This window comes from Camelus bactrianus, chromosome 2 (assembly GCF_048773025.1).
Source record: "Camelus bactrianus isolate YW-2024 breed Bactrian camel chromosome 2, ASM4877302v1, whole genome shotgun sequence".
NCBI classification, from domain to species: domain Eukaryota; kingdom Metazoa; phylum Chordata; class Mammalia; order Artiodactyla; family Camelidae; genus Camelus; species Camelus bactrianus.
The window spans coordinates 34,682,075-34,695,874 of record NC_133540.1 but is presented as its reverse complement, the minus strand read 5'-3'; the positions used below and the strand labels follow the sequence as shown (position 1 = coordinate 34,695,874).

At 42.2% G+C, this 13,800-nt stretch overlaps 1 long non-coding RNA gene across 16 annotated transcripts in view; it reads right to left on the bottom strand.

Moving 5' to 3' along the window:
- Window positions 1–13,800, bottom strand: part of LOC105068683 (uncharacterized) — a 194,464-nt gene that overhangs the window by 36,733 nt on the left and 143,931 nt on the right. For 2 of the 16 annotated variants that reach the window (XR_012511677.1, XR_012511681.1), the window contains exon 5: window positions 6,461–6,557. The exons of the other annotated variants lie outside the window; for them this stretch is intronic. This is a non-coding gene — a long non-coding RNA (uncharacterized LOC105068683). The remainder of the gene's footprint in view (window positions 1–6,460; window positions 6,558–13,800) is intronic. 16 annotated transcript variants of the gene reach the window in all.

Below are 13,800 nucleotides of genomic sequence, written 5' to 3'. Positions count from 1 at the left end.
GATTTCCTATTAGCAGTGGACCACTCACCACTGCACTCTTACATTGGAAAGCAATAAATATCTTTCTTGATTGAGTTAGTATGTTTGGGGGTTTTTTAGTTGTAGCAGCTTGGCCAGTGTCATAACTAATAACCCATCCCATCATCATCTCCACAGGATGAAATAAATGGGTCTCAAAGTTAGAAGCCAGTGGTTCTCAAAGTGTGTTCCCAGGGCCAGCTGTATCAGCATTACCTTGGATTTTATTAGAAATGAAAATTCTTGGGCCTAACCTAATACATATGGATTCATAAATTCTAGTGGTGAGGTCCAGAAATTTGTGTTTTAACAAGATTTCCAGGTGATTCTGGTGTATTTGAGAGCCACAGATCTAGACTAAGACACACAATGAGGCTTACAGCCTGCAGTCTTACTCAGGGAACCCACAGAACATTGGTGAAGAAATATTCTGTGTTGAAAGATGAATGACCAAACCCTGAAAAAAAGATGGCTGAAAGAAGGGACTTCCCAGACCTCAGTTCAACTCCCCAGGTTACAGTGGCATCACTCAAAGAGTCACAGAAAGAAGGAAAGGAGAAGCTCTACTGTGAGCATGTAAAGGGGGCCTGGAGGTCCTGGGAGGTTAAAATTTGATGGAAAGGTGATGACACTCTAATAGGCAAAACATGTTGCCCAGAAACTCAGACACAAAATGGTCCATGGTCTGCTTCTGGCAAATAAGTGGTAAATTTCTGAATGAATGTTCTTAAATATTGTTCATCTTTGAATCCCAGTCAGAGCCACCTCAAAGAAAAATGTTTGAATGGGAAGACCTAGAGCTAACCAGATGCAGGTGAGACGGGTTGCAGGTCACTCTCCTCTCCCACCAGCAGGGCACTGGAGGTCCAGGACTTCCCTCTACAACAGAGCCCTCTCTCTTTTAGCTGTTTATTGGTGTTTCCTGGGGAATGCCCTGGCAGAGCCTTGGGAGCTTGCTGAATGGACCCCCTAGCCTCACATCAAAGCAGCACACTTCGTTCCCATCCATCCACTTTCTGGACAGCAAAATAATGACTCTATCTTGTTGGACTTGTGGCTGGTGAGGAAACAGAGCAGTATATTTTCCTCACTCCAATTCTGAGGATGATCCTCACTCTTCCGACCCTTCTGGAAGGCTTCAGCCTGACCTCAGAATACAGCAAATATAAGAACTTGGACATTAATTTGTTCCTTTGCTTTTCACTCCATCATTTAACATCCATCAAGTACTTATTTCATGCTCAGTACTGTGTTAGGCACTGAGGAGCCACATTCTTAGGCTTTTTAAATTTTAATCTGGGAGGACATAATTCACTGTATTAAAAGTGTCATGGACAAAAGGAAAAGATCCAGGAGAAGTCTAAGCTGGGTCAGAAAGGTAGACTTGGTATTTACAAGAAAGAGAAGAAAAGAGGGCAGTCCAAGCAGAGAGCGCAGCATGAACATAACAGGCTGGAATGTGTCCTGTATATCAGTTGAAGAGCAGAGTCCAGTGTGGTTAAAAGCACCGAGGGCATGGAGTTCAGGGGTGGGGGCACTGAGGACTAAAGGGTCAGCTGGGGCTCCATTTGTGGAGGTGGCTTCATCAGAATGGAAAATATTCTAGAGTCCCCCACCAGGTACCAGGGAATACCCCAGCCTGATTTCCTTTGTCAACTGAAAAAAATGCACATTGTGAGAGCTGTGAGTTAAGTTTTATTGGGGGCAAAATGAAGACTGTAGCCCAAGAGACAGCATTTCAGACAGCTCTGAGGAACTGCCCCAAAGAGGTAAGGGGGGAGGTCAGCATATTTGTGATTTTGGTGAAGGGGTTACATGCAATCAGCACACATTTTTGCAGAAGGTTGCTTCTAGTCTTGTGAGATTACTGCTAGTCTTGAGGAGCAGATGTCTCCATTAATAACTTTAGTGTTTTTCTAGATATAAAGAGATGTAAGAATTTGGGCTCATAAAAGCTTCTCCTGAAAATGTCTAACTATCTGAAGGCCTGTTCTGCCAGTTTTTCCCAGAGCACACAGTGCCACATTCCTGATCTCTGTCCTGAACTCTTTTCCAGGTGTGTTGTAGGTCAGTGGCTTCAGTGACTCATGATCTAACCCTTGTAGAGGCAGATGGCAAGTGTCAATTTTTAGCTGGCACCTTACACATTAAATAGAGTCAACTCCCTACCCACCCATCCTAAACCATCTCTGCCTTCTACGTCTGTAGGAACCATGTGATTCAAGGCATTTTCCTGGTAACTCTGAGGAGGGAGCAATCATACTATGTCTGGTAAAGCCTGAATCTTTCAATCCTGAGGGCTAGAGGCCACAAGATGCCAGGAGCTTCTGAGCAAATAGCAAAGGTTGAAATAGCAAACAAATTTCCTTTGTCTATCTTGAAAATGTTTACAGTCAACCCCTGAACAACTCTGGGGTTAGAGGCACAAATCCCCCCAACCACCCAATCAAAATCCACACATAACTTTACAGTTGGCCCTCCTAATCAGTGGCGCTGCATCCATAGGTTCAACAAAACTAGATGATGTAGTACTGCAGGACAAATTTATTTTAAAAATCTGCATATAAGTGGGCCCATGCAGTCCAAACCCGTGTTGTTCAAAAGTCACTGTACTCCACTCTCCTAGCATTCAATGTGAGTGGCTAGTGAAATGCTCAGATTATGAAAATTTCGGCTGGGAGAACGGAGTGTTCTGTGACCTTTTTGCATATTGCTAAAAAAAATGTGTACATCATTGGCTTCAGCTTCTGGAAATGAAGTGGGTTAGAATCTCTGAGAGCTCTTCTACTACAGTACAACTAGATCCCAGATAAACACTATAATGCATGGCTGGGTACAGACAGGAAGTTCAAACTATTGGGAAAGAGTGAAATAAAGTTAGAAAGATCAGGAACAAGAAAACACAAAACCAGTTGTTACTCTGGGAAGATTTGTTCCAGTTCTGGGACAGGAATCTAGTTTGGGGCTCCCCCTTGAGGTGGTGAAGCTAAATCAGAGAGGTCCACTTGGTTGCTCAAATGGGGCTCAGGTGGCCCCATGTTAAAATCATCACAGTGGTTCCAAGCTAACAGATGAAAACCTCTCTGGAAGAAACATAAATTTAGGCCATTAAGAAATAGCACTTCACAACTGCCAGACTGGCAAAACAGTAACCAAAAGAATAATAAAGTCTGATAATACTAAATGTTGATGAGGAAACAATGAGAATTCTTATACAGAAAACAAACAGAGTAATAACTCAAATGTCCATTGAAAGAATGAATTTTCAAGGATATATAATTAGACAACGAGATATCATACAGTAGGGAAGAATCAAGAACTAAAACTAGAAGCAGAAAAAGTTCTCTTAATTTCAAGGTAAACTCTTACATCTGATATTAGGCTTGAAAATTTTCTTTAAAAACATGATAGAAATTATTTACTGTGGAAATCTCAACTGTATTCTGGAATTGTGTGCACATGTGTTCCCTATAGTATCACTCTGTCCATCCTGAAATCACTAGGTTATTTTTTTTCTTTATTAATTCTGTATCTGGAAGGGGAGGATATAGTAGTTCTCAGTAAATATTTGTTGATTTTTAAAATCAAGTCAAATCAACTCTATGTGTAATATTAATAGGAGATCTTCTAAGAACTGTGATTACCTGAAAGCTTACACTCCTAACAGTTACCCAAGTACCAGGACCAACATCTCAATGGTTAGTCTCAAAATAGAGAATTATTTGCTATAACTAAGTGTGCCCAAGACACTAAAGACTCCACACCCATTTATACATATGTCCATGTATTCCTTATCTCTTGTATCTGAGAAGGCCTAAAATAAATCACACACAGTAGCAATGAGCAGTCTTGAGCCAAGTTCTTGCTTGCTAAATGCCATTCTTTACTCCAATGAACCAGAAATCCTTCAAAGCAATGCCTGGTTTCAGGGATGCTTCAGGAAAAAGTACAGGATGACCCTGGAGCAGCTTGTTGTGCCAAAAAGGAAGTGTCAAAATAACCATGAGAATTTGACAAAGGTCACAGGAAGCAGCTTGAAGGAACCCCACTGGCCAAATCTGGGACAAATTAAGCAACAAACTACTGATAATAACGGACTATAACCCAGTGAATAAAATAATAATCCATGGGTTCATTCTGATGTAAGTAAATCAATAATTAAACGGGAAAGAGGAAAATCTCTTACGGTATAATGACCACTAACACAGAGAGAATGATGGAGTAGAAAAATCATCAGTGGATGCTAAAACTAGGAAGTGGAAGCTTGATGAGGAACATTATTTTTACACAGTTGTGTAGTATCTTCCTATGAATTACTTATTACAAAAATAAAAAGTTAGTTTACAGTGCAGAAAGCTAATATCACTAACACTGGAACAAACTGATGTCACGTGCCTCTCAATATCATGGTCTAAGAACTAAACAGCATTTCTTCCATTGCTTTCTTACCAAAAATACATAGAAACAAAATGAATCTGAAATTAAGAAAAATTAGATAAATTCAAATTAAATGTCATGCTACAAAATAATTTAGTAACTAGATTAACTGTCATTCTATAATGCACTCTTCAAATTGTCAAAGTCAAAAAAAGCAAAGGCTAAGGAATGGTTCTAGACAGATTGAAACTGAATCCATTACAAGAACGACCTTGCTCCATCTTAGACCAAGAGGAAAAAAAAAAAAAAAGCTGTAAAGGATATCGGTGGGACAATTGATAAAATCTGAATAGGCAGCAGATTAGGTAATGTTATATATCAATATTACATTTCTGAGTTTTGATAATAAAGAAAATGTTCTTTTTCTTAGGAAGTACACACTGAATTATTACAGGATAAAGAAGTACAATTCCTCAATGTACTCTCAAACGGTTCAGAAAGAAAAAGTTTACACACACACGCAAAAACTACATATAGCAAGAGAAAGAGGGAGGGGAGAAAGCATGATAAACATTTGGAGCAAAATGTAAACACTTGGTGATCTGGGTCAAGGGTTAATGGTGTTTCTTGTACAGTTCCTGAAACTCTTCTGAATGTTTGAAATGATCTAAAATGTAAAATCATATTTTCTCTTTTTGACTAATTTGCATTTGACTCTGCAATTCTGAAATATATGCCTTTAGAGCAATCTCTCTTGGTGCCTGACTACATCTGACCACCATCTTGAGCCTCTCAGCTCAGCAGTTCCCCTCCCCATTCCTCAAAAGCCAACAGGAAATACATGCAGGTCCAGACCAGGTCAACTTGTCATATTACCTATTACCTTTCCTTCCTTACATGCTTCTATTTTCCTTAAGGCCATCATATTCCATGCAGTTACTATTCCCAGTGACAAAGGGTGCCCAGCTCTTCCCACCCTGAATGCAGAAGGCTCATTTATTGGCGGGGGGGCAAGGGTGGTCTATACATTACCACTGGTAAATACAAAGGGGAACTCTGAACATTCCTTGTAGAGTTCAAGGAACTCTCTCTCCTTTAAGAATACTCTGCCCACCCTCCAAGGGAACTAGCTTAATCCTTAGTAAGGAGCCTTTCACTGACTAACCAGGAAGAACTGTCCCACAAACTAATGACTGTTCTCAGGATTCACCCCTAATCCCCCTCATTGACTCTGGGCCCTAACAAGAGTTAAAGCCCTACATAGTCCAGACAGAGTAATACAAGGCCAGCTCTAAAGGAGAGAATCTATACAACAAAAGAGAGACAACATGTGCCAGTAGGACTGAGGAGCATGTGTGGAAGTGGATTCTGAGAGCATTAGCTCCCTGAGAGCACCTGTCACCAAGGACTCGCAAATAACGTATTAGATCATCAACAGTGGTGTTGATGGTTTGCTAAGTTAGCTAACTGAAGCTGGATCCAAAAGTTATCTACATCAGCGGCCAATAAACTATGGCCCATTAGCCAAATCCAGTCCTCCATCTGTTTATATAAATAAAACTTTATAGGAACACAGCTATACTTATGTATTTCCATATTGCCTGTGGCTGCTTTTGAGCTATCATGGCAAAACTGAGTAGTTGTGATGGAGACCATATTCTCCTCATAGTCTAAGATATTTACTATTTTCTGTTTACTGAAAAAATTTGCTGACCCCTGATCGACATCACTGAGGTCAAAATGTGGGAAGGCTCCAGAGTTATAGGAGAGGAAGGAGCCCTAATGGAGAATGGGAGGCTGGACTGAATCCATTATGTGGCAACCTGCTCACCACCTCAACTGTACCTCCTAGGGATGGCTCACAGAATACTTCCTTTACCAAGGCATTGATGAGAAAGCCACCGAAAGACTGAAAAGCTCTGTGTTGGATGTCCTCTGAAAGCTGGAGACAACAGTGGAGGATGATGCATTAAAATTTAGCTTCCTGATCTCAATGGAAATAATGCGATCCCAGCAGGGCAGAGACCAGGTGTTAGCAATTAACCACCAGTGAGAAAGGGCATACCATTAAACAGTAGCCTCCAGCGAAAATTAAGTCAGGCTGTTCTGACCCGCAAGGATTCCTGGGGACGGTGAATTGTCCATGGAATCAGCAATGAGCCCTAGAAATAAAGCAGATGGATTGCCTATTTAAAGCATTTCTGTACCTAAATTGACAGAGGTGGTCTAGATTTAGGCATCAGAATCTTAACTCAAATCACCATAGTGGAAATGTATACCTTATCCGTCTAGACTTAAGCCAACTCACAAACCCCGAGTCTCTTGACTAAAGGGGGAGGCTGGGATCTTTGAAGGACCACACAACACAGCCCGAGGCTGGTATCCTAAATCTATCTCTGGTTCCTTCCCCCAGGAACCCATGGCCATTGTTGTTCTCTGTTTAATGCTCTGGTCTAAACTGCAACTGAAATCACCCTGGAACAGTTAAGTAAAAATTTTATTAAAGTTGAGGATCACAAAATGGAAATCCACACAGAAAGTAACATTAAACTAGATATACATGTAATGGCTGTAATATCTTGAAAATAATGTAACCATGTATTTTTAATTCCCTAAGGCTCTCCCAGACATTGAATCAAGGGCTTTCATTGCCTTGAGGGAAAAGCCCATATTACCTGGAGGAAAAGAATCGCTCAGATTTCAGTGTTAAATCAGATTTGTAAAGTTTACAGTGAGAAATACTCCTGAAAGCCTGGTTTCCTTGAGCAAGAGCACCCTCCCCCTCCCACCCCCACACACTCCTTAATTTCCAAAATCTTCTCATCGCAAGTCAGAGAACGAACTTTGGAAGATTTTCTACATAGCAGATCATCAAGCAGACTAGTCAAGATATGTACTAAAGCAGGGTGGGAAATAGCTCATGCTTAGCATGCAGGAGGTCCTGGGTTCAATCCCCAGTACCTCCACTTAAAAAATAAAATAATTAAATAACAAAGAACTTTCTTTTTAAAAAAAAAGTATAGCACGGGGAACTGTATTCAATACCTTGTAATGGCCTATAATGAAAAGAAATATATATATAATATATATATTATATATATATGAATCACTATGCGGTACACCAGAAATTAACATGACATTGTAAATTGACTATACTTCAATAAAAATAAATGAATTTTTTAAAAGTATGAAGAGAAAAAAAAAAAAGATATGCACTAAAGAAAATTCCCACCCAACTGCTAAGCCTCTCTTTGAGAGAAAGGAAGAGAGAGGAATGCAGAGTAAATAATTCCAGAGGGGCTTCCTGCCCCCTCCCCTATCACTGGGGCCAAACCCACCCCTGCGGAAAAAGTCCTCAGGTGAAGGATGGGTGGCTTAGACACACAAACAAGTTACAGGACCTCTCTGAGCAGGAGGCGTCTTTGCTCCGCCTGCTGGGCCAGCCTTTCAGAGAAGCCCGTTTCTCTGAAACCACTTGTTTCAGAGAACCACCCAGCTCTCACCCTGACTCCAAAGTCAAAGTGTAGAAATGGCTGAAGGCAACTGCCTTTACAGCATGCACGTTGGGAGTCTAGAGGATGTGTTTCCCCACCCCTGAGGAAGAAGGAAAGTCATTGGAGGAGGCTGACTGGCACACTTGCTGCAGGGGGAGTGGGTGGAGGGTGGTCCCTCTTTGAAGAATAATGTAACCTAGAGCAGATGCCCAGGGAAAATGTCTCGGAATTAAACAGCACCCCTGACCATGCCTCAGAGGGTCGGCCACATCGGGAGGACAAGGTGGGAGGCTCAGGCAGCAAGAGAGGAGTAATGACCTTGACAACGCTAAGAGGAAGACCCACTTGGCACCCCACCTGGGGACATTCAGCAGAGGAATCAGTCTGCTGCCTCCCTGCCCTGAGGATACCCAAACTCCGCATCTTGGGAAACAGAAGGAGAAGAACGTTCGACAGAATGGAAGCAAACATAACAGCAGGTTTGATATTAGCATCGGGTGAACTTTGAATAAAGTGAATATTCACTCCTACAAAACAGAAGATATTGGGTGGGCTTTAGATGGCCGATGCAAGCAGTGTGACTCTCCCTCTCATGAGGAGGGAAATGAGGGCCGAGGAGAAGTGGATCTCGGATACAGGAAACAAAGCTCCATCATTTGGACACCCTTCTTTAGTGTAACTGTCAAATTTCAACCCTGTGACAGAGAACAAAGCTTCATAATTTTCAGCTCACAAACTCCAGAAAGTGTGACAATTTCCTCAGAGCATTACAGGCTGTGTTCACCACCCTGACCTCCCTTTGACCACCGTGGCCTGCACACCTTCCAGTACCTCAGTTAAGAGCGTTTGCTTTGGAGTCAGGAAGACATGGGTCCAAACTCTGTCTATACCATTTACCGGATATTGGATCCCAGGTAACTGTAACACACCCAAAACTCAGATCTTTCATCTTTGAAATGAAGATAATAGTTAGGCTTGCCTCACAGAATTGCTGTGAGAAGTATGTGATATTACACATGTAGAGCGCTTAACAGAATGTGTGCCACGTAGCAAGAGATCACTGAGTGTGCGTGTGTCTGTGCGTGTTTCCCACAAAAATGCCCTAAAATGTTACCGACCTACGTGGAGTTTATAGAGCCTTGCACTAAAGGCTCCAATTATTTTGCGTTCTCTAGAAAGTGCTCTGCTTTTAGTCTGGCAATTCCTCAAATGCAGAGGCGCACGCAAGGACGGCTACCGGTTCCCACACTCTGCACCCATGGCTGGTGTGCTGTGTGGCTGCGGGTCCCAGGGGAAGCAGTGATACATATTCAGGCGCTATGTAAGAACATTCATCACAGCGGCTAATGAAGGCGCAAACTCACTGAGCAATTTTTCTGTGCGTTTCATGCTGCTCTAATTGCCCCACCTCTATTAACTCATATAATCCCACAACAACTCTCCTACATAAAGACTGTTATTTTCATCTTTTATGAGGAAATTTAGGCAAAGGGAGGGTAAGGAACTTCCCCATGGTCATGAGAGCTGGAATTTGAAACTGGGGAGTCTAGCTTAATATACCCAGCTCATAACCACTTCACAACCATGCTTCGGAAACACTTCTCCTCTCCGCCCTTGCAGCATCTTAACTCCTGCCTATACAGCATCCCTTGCCTTTTCTAGGGTTACTTCTTCCGGCTCTCCGCTTCCTCTACCTTTTCTTCCCCAGCCTTGGCAAACGGCTGCCCTGACAGCCAATGAGGACGTCGCTTCCATGAACAAACCAACCAATCAAGTTCCACTTACTTTCATTATCAGGCCCGGGGTCCTAATCAGCAATAAATACACGTGCTCTGAGGCTTCTGTTCCCGCTGAGTTCACAGCTGCCCAGGCAGCTGAGCCAGCCAAACATCTCAACTCCTCTTCCCATGGGGATGACTCAAAAATGGGTCCAGATGTGCAGATAGATACCTCTTGATCCTGAACTACAGGCGCACCGCTAGGCTGTGAACGGGCGGAAGGTTAGGGGAACTCGCTGCGGCTCCTCCCTTCTGTTGGACTCTGTGCTGGTCTGTGGAGCAGCACAGATGGCTCTGGCCACGTCACAATCTGTTTACAAGGCCATCACTGTGCTCAAGTGGACACCTGGAGCTGCAGCAGACTTGCCTCACCGATTCTGAGGACCCAGAACAGCGCTATTCTGCATATTTGCACTATGCTTAGTGTTTGTCTCATTTATTGTCGTTTATAGAGGCACTATAGATTGCCACGAGTGTTTCGGTATGTGTCGTTCTCGTTTCGGCAGATGGTGACACCAAGTTAGAATGGTTGTCCTGTGTCCTGGCCCTCGCCCTGAACTTGTTTTCTATGCCCAGATCATCTGTGGTTAACTAAAAAAGAATTTTAAAAAAAAATCATAACCTTTGAGAAAAAGCAAAACCCAAACTTGTATGGTTTAAATGAAGTACTCTGTATGAAAATGAAAGATTTTCTTGAATTATCTAAGTAATTCCAGAGTCACTTTGTCTCTGAGATCTAGTTTCAGAGCAGTTAACTATTGACAGAAAATTCTGAGGGGCATTAACTCATTTTTATGTTAAAGAAAAGAAAAAACTCCCCTGTATGTATCTAGGGACTAAGGAAATTACAGTTCTCCGTTCTCCATTGGTAACTATACTTATGGCTAGCTACCAAGGAAACATTCCTTTCCCTTATAAGCAACATTTGTGCCCACGTATAAGGCTAAGTTTTTTCTATGTATAAAAGTGCTTTAAAAACTGAGTATCTATAAATTCATTTTATGCTTTAATTTTTGAGACAAGGTAATTTCAAAGAATAATTCTATTAACTATAAGTACTAAGACATTATTACTGTTTCTATATTCCCCTAAGTGGCTTTTAATCCTTACTTCAGTATTATGATTTTTATTACCAATAAAAATTAAATGTACATATTAAGTATCTCATATAATTATGATTTAAATAAACTACAAAATTTTTAATATCATTCTAAATTCAACTAAAAATCAAAGTAGTCTGAATAGTTAAATGCAGACGTAAGGACAATACTTGTTTCCTATTAAAAGATGCCATTTATAGCAACTAATTTAAACTATCTGTAAGGAAAAAGATCATATCTCATATATATACATTTTTTAGAAAACTCAATAGACCCCAGAGCAGGAAAAATATTTGGGAAGAGAGAGAAAACTGGCATGGGTGGGCATCCTGGCAGTAGCTGACCAAGATCCCCCAAAGATAGTTTCGACGGTGACAGCAGAGCTAGGAGGAGGACAGAACCCTGAGACACCAACGTTTGAAAGGGAGGAGGAGGAGGGAGGCAGAGATTCCGAGAAACAGACTGATGAAAAGTATTCAGAGCTTTATAGGGAACACCAGGAGAAAATGGTGCCATTAGGGAATGAAAATGGCCAAGGAAACAGGGACAAGGACAGAGAGGAGTGAGAAGAATCTTTAGGTGTTTAAAAGACAAAGAGTGGGCAGGGCATGTGCCTGCCTGCCAGACATGCATGTGTCTAAAGAAAGAAGCTCTGTTGGCCTGTGCTGGGCTGAAGGTGGCTGTGCAATTAGCACAGATTAGCATAGTGGGAGGTGCTCTTCTGGGATGGGGCCTCTTCCCTGCACCAGCACAGCTAATAACAATAGTCACAATGCACAGGACTTCCAGCCCCTGTTATCTCTCAAGCATTTGTGCCTGCTTAGGACTGGTTTCTGCAGCACCGGTTAAGTGAGCCTCCTCCAAGGCTACTGTGCTGGGCCCCACAAGCTGCCACTGGGGTCTCTTGCCACAACCATCCTTTTACACTGACTCAGGAGATGAGAACTTCCATCACTTCTCCACAGCACCGCTCAATCAAGCTGTAAGCTCTCACAAGGCTTCACAGATCGTGGAGAAGATCAAAAGCCCAATCCAGAGATTAATGTATAACTTACTTCCTGATGTGGCTTCCCCTGGGACCCACAAAGCCATCTTCTTTTTAGACTGTCTGTCAGGATTGCTCACTCTCTCCATGAGGCAGGGGTATCTCATGTGATTAGGCTCTGGAATCCAGGCCCAGCCTTCACAATCCCAAAATGAGGATGGTCATGCCTGCCCTCTAGGCCGTGGTGCACCTCCCCAGTAAAATCTTGGCAATCCTTTGCAAAGATGGCTGTCTCTCTCCAGAAATCTTTTCCTAGAATGTAGGAACTTAGCATTTTTTCCAAAGCTCATTTGCACTCAGGGTAGGGCCCCCAAAGATGGTATTTCACAGGCAAAGCAGCCCAAAGAGTATATGTGGCATTTCTTCCTGGCACCCTAGTCCAAACGCACATAGATCTGGGTAGGCAGAAGTCTCTCAGCTTTTGTGTCTCTCTGGGGACACTCTTCACTGACCTTCCTCTGGCCTTGGTTTTGGACCAGGAGGTGGAGAGTGGCATCCTCTGCCAACCTCCATTTAGGAGGCACGGGTACAGCTAGCCCTTCCCCTTTCCCTTCCTGGAAATCTTCATCCTTTTTCCAGGGACTCATCCACCTCGATCTATTCAAGGGGTCATTGTGACTTATCTCAATAGTCCCATGGAGTTTCCCAAACCTTCTGAGGAAATGGCCATTTCTTTACAGCCAAGACCAAATGGGGAGAGTTTTCATTTCATGAGTAGCTAAGGAGGACCTTAGGGGCTCTTGCCTTTAGGTGTTGCACACTGCCCTTCCTGACTGGGATGAACCTTGAGGGTCCCTGCTGAGCAATACTGAGCTGTAATCACTGGCTGAAGTTCTGCCAGGAATCATATAGACTTTCTCACTCTAGCTCTCAAGTGTGGTCTCCTCCCTTCTCTTTAGCTCCAGGACATCTGAAAGATGGCTTTGATGTTCCTGTGGATCAGCCTCTCCTGAATCACCCGAGTGGGTCGCAGGCAAGGACTACTTGGAAATGCTTGAAATAAAGCCTACTTGCAGCAGACTGAAGCTGCAAGAGTAGAAATCAGAAATTTAAATTAATTTTCCTAAATGTGATACTAGAAGGAAGGAAGGCAATAGATCAACAACTTCATGTATAGATTCATTTTAGGATAGAAGATATTTCCATTTCTTTAGTCATTCCACAAATGCTCCCTAAGAATGTGTTCCAAGCACTGAGACAGGCCCTGGGGGACAAGCATGAGCAACAGCAGGCACCCCGGTCCTCACATGGCTAGAGTCAGTTTAGAGTGGGGAGAGGCAGACATTAACTACATAATCACACAAATATGAAATCACAGTTGTGAGCAGTGCTGTGGTGGAAGATTAAAAGGGGCTAAGAGACCATATAACAATCATCCCTGACCCAATCTGGGCATTCAGGAAAAGGTTCTCTAAGGAAGTGATGCTCCAACTGAGATCTAAAGGTTGGGCAGAAGAGGAGGAAAGAAGAAGAGAGAACACAAAAGCCACACACTGCTTGAAGAAAATCATCTAAGTCTGTGTCTGGAGAGACATTTTATTACTGTGTGTATATACGTATTATGATAGATATTAATACCGTGTGTATACATTAAAGTATATTTATTTGCACATAGTATATAAACAGAAATATCTTGTTTTCAAAATCACCCCTATTCATCTTTCAGAATAGCTTGAAAGAATAATTCAGAATCAACAGGTCTCATTAGGATGAGGGCACTTGAAGTCAACACATGGGTTGGAAAGAACTCAGAATCTGGCTCCTATATGCCCAGGTGCTAGCATTGACTGGCTTTCCTTGATTTAAATGGCTGTGAGCAAGTCATTTAGTCCTCGAGTCTTATTCCTCACATTTGAAAATTGAGATTGTTATAATAAACTATCTTGAATGTTCCTTCAAATTATAAAATTCCAAATTTCTGTAATTATTCTCTGCAGTATCTAGAGACCTAAAATTAAGATAAGATAATTATCCAAAGACTTCTGCTA